The sequence below is a fragment of the Equus asinus genome, chromosome 15, assembly GCF_041296235.1.
Source record: "Equus asinus isolate D_3611 breed Donkey chromosome 15, EquAss-T2T_v2, whole genome shotgun sequence".
Classification (NCBI taxonomy): Eukaryota; Metazoa; Chordata; class Mammalia; order Perissodactyla; family Equidae; genus Equus; species Equus asinus.
The window spans coordinates 39,631,510-39,637,509 of NC_091804.1; positions in this window are offsets into that span (position 1 = coordinate 39,631,510).

Sequence of the window (6,000 nt, forward strand, 5' to 3'; positions counted from 1 at the left end):
TAACGATGGCTGCGGAGAGCAGCCAGCTCACAGAATTCGAGAGCCAGACGGCAGCGGCTGGAGCCCGCGGGGTGGCGGCCAGGGGTGGGGGGCTGGTGTCCGTCTCGTCCCCGCGGTCTCCCTGGGGCCCCAGAGTGCAGCAGGAGAGCCTCCCGGGCGCCCAGCCCCTATTTGTTGGACATTCTCAAAGGCGTCTGTTTGCCTCCATCAGCTCGACTCTGTGGGCGGAGGCCGGCCCACAAAAGGGTTTCATTTGGCTCTTGGAATGTTTTTAACATCTTCTTTTTAACTCGTTGCCAACATTTAAAAGTCAAGATATTTTTGCCTGAAATTCCACATAAACCTAGATTTGCAGCCTCTCTTGAAGTCAGAAGCTCTGGGCACACGGGGCCTGATTCCCTCGTGACGACAGAGGCCAGAGCTGAGTGGTGCCCGCCCCCTTCCGACAGGGGTGAGCTCGCCAGTGCACCGCAGACCACACCCCTCCCTGTTGCCCCACGCCGCGCCCAGTGCGTGTCCTTCCGTGACGAACACGCGTAGCTATTGGGGCTGTAGTTTCTGCCTTAGTCTCCATTCTAACACTCGTCACCGTGTCACCGCCAGACTGAGACCCCCCGAGGACAGGCTCTGTGACTTAGGGCCCTGGGGCCTCCATTCCTGCTCCGGGCCTGGCACACAGTAGGCCCACCGGTCTTTGGTAAAATTTCTGCTATCGAATGAATCCCAGATCCCCAGGTGCCCTCGCTGGGGCACACGGCAAGTCCAGGCCCTGACCGGAATGTGACAAAGGGGTTGGCCAAGGCCAGGGCTTAAAAATACCCCCGGGCTGGTCAGCTGCGAGGTGCCCAGAGGTGTTGGAACAAGCAGGCAGAGTCGGGCCAGAGGCCGGTGCCCGACTGCCGGCGTGGACGCTGCTCACCGGGGGGCAGAGGGGGGGACCCCACGGGGTGGGGGTGGGGGGAACGGCTGCAGCCCCTCCCCCGCCGCCTGCTTGGGGAAAGGTCGGTGCTAAGTTTGTAAACGGCATCGGGTGACATGAGATGATTTTGCATAAAGGGTGACCCGCAGAGCGCGGCTCCAGTGGCCTCCCGGGTCGCTCCCCGCAGGCTGGCTCCTGGCGTCGAGGGAGGGCGCTGTCACTGGCCCTGTGGTCTGCCCGCAGCCTTCGGAGCCACTGCCCAGTCTGCGCAGCCACGGTTAAAAATAACGCCCTTGGCACAGCCCCTGGGGGACCGCCAGCACGGGCTGGACGGGGCGGGACAGCTCTGATGATGCTCCCACTGGGTGCCAGGCGCTCTGGGGGCGTTACCTCATGGAGCCTCACAGCAGCCTTGGCAGGGAGGGAGCGCCATCCTGTCTACAGAGGGGGAAACTGAGGCCGGGAGGGATGCCATGCGCTGTTCAAAGTTCCCTCGTAGGTTTGTGGCAGCACTGGCATTCACATCCATGAGACTCCAGGGCCAAGAGGCCGGGGGCTCGGGGCTTCACCCTGTTGGGTCCTGAGTCCCTGGAGTGGTGTCCGGGCTTCCACCAGCTCTAGGAGGCGGCTCCCTCTTAACCTGTGCAAACCCGGCCTACCCTCCCAGTGGGAAGCCTTCAGGGAGCAGACACTTTGGAGCTGGGGGGCAGAGAGGGGGATAAACATTAGTAGGTAAATTAAGTGTCTTGGGTTTCAGATGGCAGTGAGTGCTAAGGAGGAAAACAAACGAGGGAAGGGAGATGGAGCTTCTGGAGAGGTACAGGTCTAATGTGGGAGCCGGGCCAGGGGAGGCCTCACTGGGCAAATATTTGAGGACAGAAGTAAAGAGATGAGGGATTGAGCAGTGGGGATAGCTGGAGGAAGAGCATTTCTGGCAGAGGAAACAGCAAGTGCAAAGGCCCTGGGGCCGGATTGTGCCCAGTGTGTGTGAGGATTACAAGAGCCAGAGCCGCTGGGGCCGTGTGAGCGAGGGGCAGCACAGGAGGCAGTGAGGGCAGAGGGGCGAGGGGGCAGGTCATGCAGAGCCTGGTACATCATAGGAAGGACCCAGGCTTTCCTCTGGGGTAGATGGGAGCTATGGAGGGTCCTGACCTAGGTTCTGGAAGAACCCGTCTGACTGTGTGTGGAGGACTAACTATCGGGGGTGAGGGGGGAAGGGGTGCAATCAGGGAGGAGGTGACTGCCGTGGTCCCAGCAGAGGACGGTGGTGATGGGGCCCTGGGTGGCCATCGGAGGTAGGGCATTGGGGAGAGGTCCACAGTCTCGCGTTCTGGATCTGAACGTGGAGCCAACCGGCCAGGCTGCGGCCGACGTGGCAGATCCAGGAGTCAGGAGATCCCAGGCCCAGGCTGAGCGGCCCCAGGCCGCTGGGGCCCACGGAGCAGAGGCGGAGGTCCTGCCGGCAGCGCGGGGGCCCCCAGAGCTCTTCCCTGACGCACTGGGCCTTGCTTTCGGCAGACCCTCCTGGTTCAGATAGGATTCTTCCCCAGCACCCGTCCCATTCCTGACCCCGAGTCACTTGGAAATTGTGCAGAAGCCACCGGGTCCCTTCTCCCCTCGAGGCCCGAAGAGTAGCGCACCTCTGCAGCCCTCGACATGCGCCTGGCAGCCCAGCCTTCACATCGGTGAGTGCATTTGGCCGTCACAGCAATTCAGATAGATGGGGACTATTATTACATCTATTTCATGCATGGAGAAACTAAGGCCCAGAGAGGTTAAGTCACTTGCCTGGGATCACACAGCTAGCAAGTGGCAGAGGCAGAATTTGACCCTGGGCTCCTGCTCCTAGCCACTGTCTCCTGAGGAGCTCACCACTGACCGAAAGCAGCCATTTGGCTCGAGGGATCAGGGTGGAAGAGAGGGCCCGGTCGCCCTCCCACGTAGTCGGGACGGTGGGCGTTTCTGAGCACCTGCTCCGTGCCTGGTGCTGTGCCCAGGCCCTCTGTCCTGCACAGCAGCAGAAGCGGTGGATGGTGTGATGACTGCCCCACCCCACGGATGAGGAAACCGAGGCTCAGAGAGAGGGAGGGCCACGTCCGGAGTCACACAGCCGGCGTGGGGACCTGGGACTGGGGGCCGTGGCCCATTCTGCCCCCTCCTCCAGGCCGCCTGCGTGTGTCCCCCGCTTCTGGCCTCGGCAGCGAAGGGCATGCTCGGGGATTTTCTCCTCCAGTGGCTGGCACAGGATAAGGAGCGGCCGAGGACGGCTCGAAGATCCTCCCGGGTACAACCCACACCTCCAAGGCCGGCCTGGGCCAGGCGCTGGGGAGACCGAGGCAGGGGTGCACATCCCAGCGGGGGGACGGTCCAGGCGCCGGTTGCCTCTGACGGCCCGGGAGGTGGTGGCGTCATCACAGGAGTCTGGACGGAGAGCAGCTCAGGGAGCGGGCGGCCTCACCTTCTGCCCGGGGCGGCCCCTCTGCCCCTCGGGCCTCAGTTTCCACGTCTGTGGGGTGGGCGGGTGGTGCTGCCTCAGAGGCTGTGGTCAGGCCACAGTAAGGCACCAGAGGGCCTGCTCCATCTGAGCCGCTCCTACTGCCTTCCAGGCTGGGCGCACAGGACGGGCACGTCATGGCTGCTCTGGGGAGCCGGACGTGTGGGAAAAAGTAAATGAATTTCTTTGGGACTTATTTTCTTCACCTGTGAAGTGAGTGCTTTCCATCCACTTACATCTACCCGGAACCTCCCCCACCCCGTGAGCAGAGCGCTAAGATCATCTTCTCTCCGCAGGTAAGGAAACTGATGCCCAGAGAGGTTGCGAGACTTCCCCAGGGTCACACAGCTAGGAAGTGAGGAAGCAGGATCTGAACTTGGCTCCCTCGGCCTCCTCAGCGTCAGATCTTCAGTCACAGGCTGAAATAACAAGAGCTTGAGTGTTGTCCGTGCGCGCTTAGGATGAGCCGCGTTCCGAGCACTTTACGGGATTAACTGACGTTGATCTCGGCCTCAAATGCAGGAGACGGGGCCTATTTCTTCCCATTTTACACGTGAAGAAAAAGCTTAAGCAACTTACACAGGGTCACAGAGCCAGTAATTTGCAAAACCCGGGTTCAGACTCAGGCGGTTTGCTCCGGGCTCCCCGGCCTTAAACGGCAGAGCCCGACTGGAGGGCCCGGCTGCAAGTGACAGCGGGCGCCTGGATGCAGAAAGTTCTTGATAAATGGTTAAACCTCTGCGAGGCGTGCAGAGATAAGCAGGCCTTTCCTATTCGAAACCACACGGAGGCCTCACTCGAGAATTCGCTGTTCCCTTATTCCCAGCCCTTCCTGTCGCCCCACTTGCCAAGAGAGAAGCTGCCCGGGCCGTGTCCCCTCCCCCTCCCTCTGGGAAGGCTCTGGGCCCATCCGCGGCGCTGGCCAGAGGACTGGCCAGAGCGGAGCTGGGCCAGGTTATCAGGTTTCGTGGTCAGCCACCTTCGCCCCTGACCAGGGCTGTCTTTCCAAAACAGAACGTTCAGTCACCGCCTGTCCCTGGGCTCGGCCGTCCTTGTGCCCCTGACCTCGCTTCCTGCCTGCCCGCCCGCCCGCCCGGGGTTTTTCCCAGTATCCTTGTCTCGTACTGACATCTCGCGAAGATGACCAGAGCCCAGAAAAGAGAGGCCGAGAGAGAGGACAGTGAGAGGCTCTGGGAGGCTGTAGATGCCGACAGAGAGACAGAGAGAGAACGAGAGCCCTACAGAGGAGGAGACAGAGATGGGCTCCTCCAAGGGCTGCATGCATGCCCTCAGGTCTTCTTGCAACGGGGCTCGACCTTCTCCCACGGCTCCAGCATCGTCTCCCACTGCTCCCTCCCCAGCCCACTGGGTCACCGGAGACACCCCACCTGCCCCTCTGTCACCTCCATGTACAACCCTCACCTAACTCACTCCTGCTCGGCCCCTTTCCTCCAGGAAGCCCTCCTAGCATCCCCGGCCCGTGCTCACCTCCCTGTGCTGTTGTTGATTGGTTGTAGATTTGTCTCCTCCCCTGGACTGTCAGCCCCTTGAGGGCTGCCTCGGTCCGTCCTGCTCACCGCGCATCCCCAAGCCAGCACTGTGCCCGACCCACGGTGGGTGCTCAGGAAATATCAGCCAAACGAAGCTGCTGGTGTGTCCGTCCCCTTGCAGATGCCTTCCCTGACAGCGCCCCCCGCGCTCTGTGTTTCCTTGTGTGATTATTAGATTGAGGGTCCGCATCCCCTGCGGTCCCAGGAAGGCAGCATCTGTGTCTGTTACTTTTGCCCCGGCCTCCCCGTGCCTGGGACAGAGCAGGCACTCACCTATTGGTTGAATGAATGAATGAGCAAGCGAATGAATCGCTAGGCACCTGGAGGTTTTGAGTCTTATGTTTCAATCCATTTGAACCCGGCTCAAATGCTCCCCACTGCCGTTCGGATCAAACCCTGAGGCCCTCTCAGGCCTCTGAGGCCCTGTGTGGTCCGGTCCCCACCACCGTCTCCAGCCAGGCCCTCGCTCTGCCCATCTCCCCTCGCACTGGCACCGACGTCCCCCTTCCCCCGGGGCAGCCTGCGAGGTGACGTTCTCAGCCGCTCCACCATAAGTCATGTCAGCAGACTTGCTTTTTTCTATGAACGAGACTGCCTAGAAAAATGGAGCACGTTTGCACAAACAAACTCAGTGTCACCCATGGACCTTGGCTGCTGTGGGACAGCCCTCAAGGTTTGGCCGGCCAGCTGCCCAGGGCCAGCTGGGACAGGGCTGCCCTGAGACAGGGTTTGAGTTCTAGCCTCAAAAGGGCTGGCTGGGCAGGAGGGAGGGGTGCCCGGGGGCCCCTGAGTCTGACCTTCACGACCTGCAGGAAGGGAGGAGAGAGGGCCATGCGGAGCCCGGGGAGTGGGACGGAGCAGACCCCACCTTGTCCTTCAGGCCCAGAGCAGGCCCACCTCCTCCAGAAAGCCCCCCTGGCCACCCTCCTTGCTCCTACGGAGCCCTGCCCTCACCCTGATCACAGCTCACGTCCCACTCTGCTGAGACCCTCTCCTGGACTGTCTCCTCCGCTGGACCGTGCTGCAGGAGGTGAAGG